This window comes from Notothenia rossii (assembly GCF_949606895.1).
Source record: "Notothenia rossii genome assembly, chromosome: 3".
In the NCBI taxonomy this organism is placed as follows: Eukaryota; Metazoa; Chordata; class Actinopteri; order Perciformes; family Nototheniidae; genus Notothenia; species Notothenia rossii.
Window position 1 is genome coordinate 17,640,693 of NC_136901.1, and position 10,000 is coordinate 17,650,692.

At 41.3% G+C, this 10,000-nt stretch overlaps 1 long non-coding RNA gene across 1 annotated transcript in view; it reads right to left on the bottom strand.

Annotated features, from left to right (window-relative positions):
* LOC307033788 overlaps positions 1 to 10,000 on the bottom strand; it is a 20,380-nt gene that overhangs the window by 3,735 nt on the left and 6,645 nt on the right. Inside the window, exon 2 of the long non-coding RNA XR_013806648.1 lies at positions 4,777 to 5,054. This is a non-coding gene — a long non-coding RNA (uncharacterized lncRNA). The remainder of the gene's footprint in view (positions 1 to 4,776; positions 5,055 to 10,000) is intronic.

Sequence of the window (10,000 nt, forward strand, 5' to 3'; positions counted from 1 at the left end):
AGGAGATCTTCAAAACCGAAAAGAAAGAATAAAGTCTAATATGGTGGCATTGTAGTTTTGTAGTAAAAGGACAAATTGAATAAGTAAATGTGTTTTTCTAATAATAACTAGAGATTTTCTGTTTGTTTCGTATGCAGAGACAAACTCTACAATGCCACTCTATGAGTTTTTGGCACTATTTGTTTCTGTGACAAATTCACCTGTGTCTGCTGCTGAACTTGTTTTTTTTGTTTTTTCCTCTTCTCTCGTTTGGGGTGAGATATTTTTATCAGCTCCATGGGGTTTCTTTTTCTCAACTGCAGTTTCCTTCCTCTCTGTCTCCTTGCACTTGTCAGCTTTTTTGGCATTTGTATTTTCAAATAAACCAAAAATATTGATTTATAAATAAGGCCGGGAGCTGATTTGCATGCAGTTCAATCTTATTTTTAAAATCCTTCCCTATCTGTGGATTTTCAGGAGTGCTGCATCGTGGGTCGGGGGGTTTGTGTGAGTGCAGGGACAGGAAATGGACGAGTTTGTGGACATGAAAAGGAATGGGGGACACGTGGCGGTGGCTACACTGGAGCCTCAGTCCTCTGTGTCTGTCGCTGAGTCGCCCCGTCCGTCCATCTGTCCCTGCGCCCTCAATGAGATGTTTGTCCCCCCCCCTCCCCCCCCCCCCCCCCAATGGGTCATTCAGAACACACACAAACATACAGATAAAGACAGAGAGAAGCACACCCTCTTCTGATTGGACGACTGGACTCTGTGTGAGCCACTTCACGACCACTTTCAAACAATAAAAGCACATTTCTTTGTCTTTAATGTTACTTGCACCACACCATTTTATTTCTATTTCTCCTTGGAATATCTTACTTCTTTTTATATCGTAAGTTAATGGCATGTTACATAAGATTTCTATTGCCAAAAGTACACTGTACCTATTGTGCATATGACAAAAGAGCCTTTGAATCTTGAATCCAAAGGGAAGATGTGAGAGGCGACTGTAGAAACACTTAAAGGACAAACAGACATGGAGGAAAGCTTCTGTTGTTCTAATTTTATTGAGTTGCTGCTTACATGTAAAGCCAAAGATGCATCATGCACAGAAACAGACTGGATTTGTATGCGATTAACAACCTTGAAGATACAGTATTTGTTTTGCAGTCAGATCATTTTTCAGGTCATACAATCAGTTCTTTAATGGATCATTAGTGTAAAAGATCAAATCATTTATTCAACCCTTAGAGGAACATCTTAAGGGACAATTTAACAACACTATCTTTCAAAATGAACCAGAAATGTTAAAAACAGCATTTTTTTCAATGCAGTACAGACAGATTTTTACAGATGAGTAAAAAACATTATACTTTGGAATTCAAAACCTCTACACATTTAAGGCAAGTGTGTTATTTGACATCTTTCAAAACTTGACAATGATGTGACTTGCCCCATACACCACTCTTCTACCTGAATCCATGCAAACAAACATACAAAATCACTTATATCAACACATTCTTTGCATTTTTAGCACTCAGCATCAAATGATACATGGTGGTGTTGGAGAAGTGCACATGATGTAGAACATTTCCAGTTACATAAAGTCCCACCTCAGCTCTGCCAAAATACCTTTTGAAACAGTATATCTGAGAGGAGCTGGGCCATAGAGTATTTTCAGTAGGGGACGTGACAATGTGACATCACGCTGAGGGGAAATGGGCAGAGATATATTCCACACACACACACGGAAAGAATCTACGGCTCTATCCCTGAGCTTCACTGACAAAAATGTCTTTAGGTGGTGAGGGATTATGGATTAATCTATAATAACTAGTGAAGGGAAAGAGAAAGAGAGGAAGACACAGTCTCCGGAGCCTCGAGTGTACCAGAAATACTGCCTCATCATCTAATGTTCCCGCTAATATTCCCAAATGATATCCTGGAGAATTAATCACGGCTGCTCTGACACTGCCCAGACTTCATTAAATAAACGATATCTCGCCCTGTAATTTTTACAAATTGTGGAATTTTTTTTTTCATCCGAAACCCCACCCTCCGTTTCTTCCTTGATAATCTGTTTATCCGTAAGTGTCACATTACATTTGCAAAGCAGCTGGGGGGACCACTGCCATCTTGTATGGAGGGGCTTGAGTGTGATTACCCGGCCTCATATTTGGCGCGCTCTCAGACTCGTCAAATCCTTTGATCTGAACTGTCTTCATAATCACTTCAAAAAGTCTTCCAGAGAGCGTGAGGGCTTTACAAATGCTTCCCACTATCACACAGCTACACTCTCATTCTCTGAGTGTGTGATCTGACTGTGTTTGACTTTCTACTTTGCTACATGTGTGTGTTCATGTCTCTCTTCTGCAGGCGTGTTTTCAGTACACGTGTCACTTTCACCCAGAGGTGGAAAAAAATACTCCAAATTGTACTCCAGTAAAGGAATTAGCATAAAGAAAGAGCTTAATTACCAACATTTGAAAATATCCGTTATGCAAAGTGGCAATTTTAACCACCAGATATGTTTGTATATATTCGTATTACTTTATACACTACTGGTAACCTATAATAATATTTGATAATGTGTTTTGACTTATATTTTGTATAATTAATCTTAATCTGGCAAGTAACTTGTAATTCACTACGTCAAATAAATGTGGTAACAAGTACAACATTTGTCTACACATGTAGCAGAGTAACAAGTATTAAGTAGCATCCGCTACACATTTGTACCGCTAAGAGCACAACTCTGCAATGTGTATACCTTTTGAGTATTTCTATGTATACATCTACAAAGGAAATGCTCTACTTTTTACCCTCCTTAATTTGCTTTTCAAGCGTCATTGCGCACTGTGAAAAGCGCTATAAAAATCATGTACTAATACTTGTATATTATTAGTTCTAGCTACTTTGAAACTAAAGGTGAAAAACACATATTAAATACAACACTATTATATATTCTACTACCTGAAAAGTGTATACAAAAGCTGTATTCATTATAATGCTTCTCACACATTCAATATAAATTATGACTATGAGCACTTTTTTTTATACTTAAAGTATGTTTAAGTAATGATACTTGTGTACCCTTAAGTAAAACACTTGGTAGATAGAACCAGAGGTGGAAGAAGTACTCAGGTCTTGTACTTGAGTAAAAGTAGAAGTACTCAGATCTTGTTCTTGAGTAAAAGTAGAAGTACTCAGGTCTTGTTCTTGAGTAAAAGTAGAAGTACTCAGATCTTGTATTTGAGTAAAAGTAATAGTACCAGAGTGTAGGAATACTCTGTCACACTAAAAGTCCTGCATTCAAAATGTTCCTCAAGTGAAAGTAGAAAAGTATTCTCATCAAAATATAGTGAAAGTAGCGACAGTAAAAGTAGTCATTGTGCAGATTGGTCCATTTCAGAATAATATATATGATATGTTTTATAATGATTGATCATGAAAGTGTTCTCAAAGCTGGTAAAGGTGTAGCTAGTTTGAATGACTTTGTATACTGCAGGGTAGCTTGTGGATTTACTCCAGGTGGAACTAAAGTCTGATTTAACACTTGATTATATTTCACATCATTCATCCACATCTGTAAAGTAACTAAAGGTATTAAATACATGTAGTTGAGTAAAAGTACACCATTTACCTCTGAACTGTAGTGGAGTAGAAGTAGAAAAAACTGTAAATACTCAAGTATAAGTACCTAAAAGTGTACAAGTACAGTAAATGAGTAAATCTACATAGTCACTTTACACAACTGGATAGAATGAACACACTTGGTCTCTTTCTTTTGTATCCATCATTTGACTTTTAATCAGATGTATTGGTCAGTCTATTAATATGCTTTAAGAACATTATGGCGTGTGTGTGTGTGTGTGTGTGTGTGTGTGTGTGTGTGTGTGTGTGTGTGTGTGTGTGTGTGTGTGTGTGTGTGTGTGTGTGTGTGTGCGTGCGTGCGTGCGTGCGTGCGTGCGTGCGTGCGTGCGTGCGTGCGTGCGTGCGTGCGTGCGTGCGTGCGTGCGTGCGTGCGTGCGTGTGTGTGTGTGTGTGTGTGTGTGTGATAGATGTAATGATCCCAATAGCTGCCCGTCTCTGTGTGTTTAAAAGAAAAGGCCTCAACTGAAACAGACAATAGTGGATGGATGGATGGAGGTGGAAGCATGTAGGTGAGTGGGGTTTAAAAGAACTCCCCACCTCCCCCCTCCCCCTCCTTTTTTTTTTTTCGTTCTGCGCTTCAACAATAGCATTTGCATATTTTCATACTCTCTCTTTCTCTCTCTCTCCCTCCCCTGTCTCTCTGAAAGAAAAAACAGCCTGAAGCGTGAATACTCCAGCAGCGAGAGGGAAACGGAAGCTGGGGAGACGGCGTGTCCGCTTCTGCTGTGGGAGAGACACCGTACACACACACACACACACACACACACACACACACACACACACACACACACACACACACACACATCCACAAACACAAACACACACACACACACACACACACACACACATACACACACACGCATCCACACACACACACACACACACACACACACACGCATCCACACACACAAACACACACACACACACACACACATACACACACACACACACACACACACACATACACACACACGCATCCACACACACAAACACACACACACACACACACACACACACGCATCCACACACACAAACACACACACACACACACACACACACACACACACACACACACACACACACACACATCCACACACACACACAAACACACACACAACACACACACACACACGCTAGGGCCCTTACCTCCAGAGGTGGTGCATCAGGGGGAGAGGATTGGGTATGAGGAGGGGAGTCATAGGAGGACAACAGTTTTGAGCATGTGTGTGTGTGTGTGTGTGTGTGTGTGTGTGTGTGTGTGTGTGTGTGTGTGTGTGTGTGTGTGTGTGTGTGTGTGTGTGTGTGTGTGTGTGTGTGTGTGTGTGTGTGTGTGTGTGTGTGTGTGTGTGTGTGTGTGTGTGTGTGTGTGTGTGTGTGTGTGTGTGTGTGTGTGTGTGTGTGTGTGTGTGATGCCAGGGACTCTCCTGAAGAGACAAAGAGAAAAAACATTCGGATCAGATGGGTGCACTCTTAGGAACAAAATAGTCAAACTATGTTAAATATTACATCGTGGAAAATAAAGAATCAAAGACAACAACTTTGCACTGAGGTACTTGTACTTCACTTGAGTATTTCCATTTGACGCTACTTTATATTCAACAATATCATCGTGCTTGTTGCTGCGTTATTTATTTGATGATTACAGATTCAACCACCTTACAGTATTTAAAGTAGTTCCAATCTTTCCAATAGATCAATAACATATCTCTGTGTCTTTTAGAAGCGTTAAAGCATTAGAATGTTATAACTTCATCAGATAAATGGATTTGATCAGATATCACAGAGCCAAAAACAGGCCTGGTTTAAGAAAATATATAATAATACCTTGTGAGTATTTTTACTGTTATATTTTGTACCGTTATTTAAGCAATGCAGGATTTTACTGTAAGTATTTGTATTCCGCCTCTTTACTAAAGTGAAAGTACAAAATATACAATCTCCAATTTGTCTCAAAACAGATTGGTGCAAATATTTGATGGCTTCCTCTGTGGTTCGGCAGCAAGTTTATGAAAGATTTCCCATTTGCCGTTCCAAACACTCCTCGCTGTGTTTCCTGTTTGTTTGGAGTAAGCACAAGATGAAGCACCTTGAGCATAAGCAGCGATGGCCCTGCTAACTGAGAGAAAACACCGCTAAGAGAACTCAAATGTCAACAGCAGAGACTGTATGTAAAATAAAAAGAAACACTGTTTGATTGACAGCTTTCTGGAACGCGCATGGATACAGTAACAGCAGTGAGTCAGGAGAGATGGTGACAAAAATGAATATATTGTTTTTCCTAGTTTTCATCAAAGCTGCCAGTTCTTGAAACTGTTAGGAAAGAAGTTTTAGAAAAAATAATAACTAAGTCTAATTGGCTCTAAAGGAGTGAAACTGCTTCTGAATAAAGATGACTGGGGGCTTAGAGTGACCCCAAGATAAAAACAAAAATCTGAGCTTTGGAAAATACACAAAGCCTTCCACAGCTGCTGCCTCACTTTGAGATCAGCTAGCACTTTGCATAGAAACAGACTTTAAACATCAGAATGTGCATCAGAGCTCTGACTCCTGCAGCTCTTTCAAAGAGTGAGGTTACAGGAGAGCAGAGTTACGCCACGCTCAGGTTCCATACATGTAGTTTAACAGAGTTTCTGCAGCGGGAACTGACTCCGTGTGTTAGTCGTTGTGGGGAGGATTTGTGTTTGTAGACTGCTAATCCGAAAGGTCCACGGCAAACACAGCCGCGCACACCGGGGAGGACTGAAATGTAAAACACACAGTCACCAGGCGGGGGGCGACGCCGCTGAGAATTGGCCATGCTTTGCTAAGCTTTTCGTTTCACACCTACAGTATGAAAGTCTGAGAAGAGAACGCCGCTGCATGTCATTTCATTTTCACAGGACACCCTGCATTATCTCAAGTTCAGTCTCACGAAAAGGAAGAGCATTTGGAGGTTGTGGGAGAATAATCAAAGCTTCTTTCTCCTATGTTGACCCATATGAGCATACTCTTTGACCCAATGGATATTAAAGGTCACCTATTATGCAAAATCCACTTTTTCATGTATTTCATACATCAGCATGTGTCCCCTCTTCTTCATGTCTCTTCTTCATCAGCATGTGTCCCCTCTTCTTCATGTCTCTTCTTCATCAGCATGTGTCCCCTCTTCTTCGTGTCTCTTCTTCATCAGCATGTGTCCCCTCTTCTTCATGTCTCTTCTTCATCAGCATGTGTCCCCTCTTCTTCGTGTCTCTTCTTCATCAGCATGTGTCCCCTCTTCTTCATGTCTCTTCTTCATCAGCATGTGTCCCCTCTTCTTCATGTCTCTTCTTCATCAGCATGTGTCCCCTCTTCCTCATGTCTCTTCTTCATCAGCATGTGTCCCCTCTTCTTCATGTCTCTTCTTCATCAACATGTGTCCCCTCTTCTTCATGTCTCTTCTTCATCAACATGTGTCCCCTCTGTGTAAAGAGATTCTGAAAGTTTCAGGAACAAAGATTCTCTCTCTTTTTGTCCTGATCCATTTCTATAAAAACCTGTCTGAAAATGAGCTGATCAGATTTTGGCCACTTTGTGATGTCACAATGTTTTTCGGGTTGTGCAACCATTAGCCAATAACCAGTATGGTGTTTTTTTTTAACCAATTACTTCTCAGAGGGGCGTGGCCAGCAGCTCATTGGCATTTAAAGCTACAGACACAGAATCAGCACTTTTGAACAGGGCTGAAACAGAGGGGATTATGGGATGCTACAACGATCTGTTTGGTGTTTCATTCAAACACTTCAGAGACATGTTCTGTATCTGAGACAGGGGCAGTGGGTACTGTAGGCTAAGGAAGGCTAAGCCTTCCCAAATATTTGTGTCACTGCATCCTGGTCAAATACAAATATAATGTATAATGTTTGTGTCTTTGACATTAGCGCTGCTATGCAGCCACCTGACGGAGAAAATAGATATAAGGACATTTTTCAAGCCAGGCAAACATTAAAACAACCAGTAATCCCGATGCCACGACGGACACCCGCTGAGATAAGGTAACAAGTAGTAAGCCGGGCAGTGCCGGGGGCAAGCCGGGAGCTTTCTATTTGTTTAGCATGGCTGCTACACCGGCTGCCGAAGATGACGTCAATGACGCTATCGCATAGAGCTACGTCGATGCCTGCGTAATGCGGAAGTAGGCGTGATTAAATCTAAACTGGGTTGTTTAGCCTTCCCAAACCTGAGCCTCACGCACCGCCTATGAGCTGAGACATATCATAAACTGATGATAAACATTACAATAGGGGACCTTTAATACAAGCATGCCATATGTTGCTTAAAAAGTACCAAAAATTTGTTTTGTCCCAACTTGACGACACATGACGTGCTGAATGTGACAGTGGGACAGATATTTATTTATAGGATTCAAATCCAGACAGGAGTTTGAATCCTCAGAAGGCTTAATGTGATTCTGCTCTGGTAAAAATCTGATTCTAGCAACAATTGGGCACACTTACACAGTACACGTGTTCACACACAGTCAGCATCACTTCCTGTCAGGATGAAATGACAGTGCACGACCAAAAAGCCACACAGCTGAGAGGAATATCTGACTTGACAGCACATGCTGAGGCAATTTCCCAACATTTTTTAATAACAGAGTTGTATTGTTCTCTACTGTGCTGCATTGTTTATATCTCGTCATTCATACACGCTAAAGATTCCCCTTCAAAGTGAAACCAAGAACCCAGGAGGGAGGAACTTAAAGAGTTCAAAGGTCCTGAAGACAATTCTGACTTTTATCAGCTTTGCAACAGCATATAATATAGTTTAAAAAATGTGATAAATTCACCAATTGATGTTTCATAATGTGCAGAAGTACTGGAACACATCGTTACTCAAGGTGTCTGTTAGTCAGTGTTACGAGTACACTGACTAACAGACACCTAAGAGATGCTAATCAGGCTACTTCAGCTGTAACGCTAGTGACAGCATATTTATTTCTCCCATAGCAGTGATCATATAAATGTAGACTGTTAAATCCAATTAAAGAAATATTCAAACTTCAAACACAGAAAGAAACACAAACAAATCTGTTAAAGGTGGGGTAGGTAATTTTGGAGAAACCAGCTGGAGTGCGCTAGAATTTGAAAATACACAGCGGGAAAAAATCTGCCACTTCTTCACAGAGCCCCTCCTCCAACACACACGAATGCGCACATGACCAATGAGGGCACGAGATAAGTTTGTGCACAGATGGAAGGCTGACAGGCAGGTAGGCCATCCAGTTACTTTAGCCGGGCCGGCTCAGAGGATTGGTCGTGCTTTTTACAGAACTACGGCTTCCACAGATGAAATTTTTTTATGTATTTTTTGTCAAAGCACTTCAGATATTCATTGCTATCGGGATGTTAAGAGCAATCCATGGAATACAACAAGTTTATATGGAGCCGGTTTCTCAAACTTTAGCTGATAATTGTGAAGGATCTATTTGTTATTTAAAAGCTTATCAAGACCTGGTGTCTGTTAGCATTGAAGTTTGCAAATGTATGCTAGAGCATGAGCATTAAAATCAACTTGAAGTCAATGCAAAGGCGCAGCAACCAAACAGTAAAGGTTTTATGCCTCAAAGCTCATTATATCAGATCAAAGTAACGGAAAGAGTGACCAAAGATCATTGAACCTTACTGAAGTATGGCTAAAGTCTGACATGCAGAAGCACAGTGGGCTAATACCTCCAATATGGCCGACAGAGGATGAACAACATCAACCTATATGCTCTCTGTTGCTGTGGATAGAGCTGCATGTTGGTAGCTTCTAGTTTCCCCATTCTGTATGTGTGTGTAGAAGCTGTGAGGGGGGGGGGGGGGGTCATTTGGAGGAAGATGTATGTAAACCCATTTCCAAACAAATGGGCCTGACTGCACGGCAACAGGGAGAGGTGCCATAAGCGTCCGGCGTGCATAATGCCCGCATGAATCAAGACTTCCCCCGGCTGAACGTGACCACACAAGCTCGCGTATGAATAGCACATGTCACCCGCGGCCGCATCTCATCAAACAGTCGCAGACCCCAACAGCAAGGACCCCCGTTCTGAGGCTGAGAGCCACCCATCATTGTTATAGGCGCCTTGGAGCTGCAGCTAGCTCATACGTGTTTACTGAGATGGAGATGAAGAACGATATAATGCATTCAAAGCTTACATACACAGGGGTCTCAACGTGTGGCCTGGGGACACACAAGGGCCCTGTGGAGGCTTTGAAGGAGCATATATGTGTAAGTTAAACACATATATTTTATATCTTTACAGACTATTTTTTAATCCTGCAGAGATGAGTATTGGTTTTATTTCTGTGCAGTATAAAGATTCATCATATCAACCATGCTATGTTTGTGTGAATGTTGGTTTACC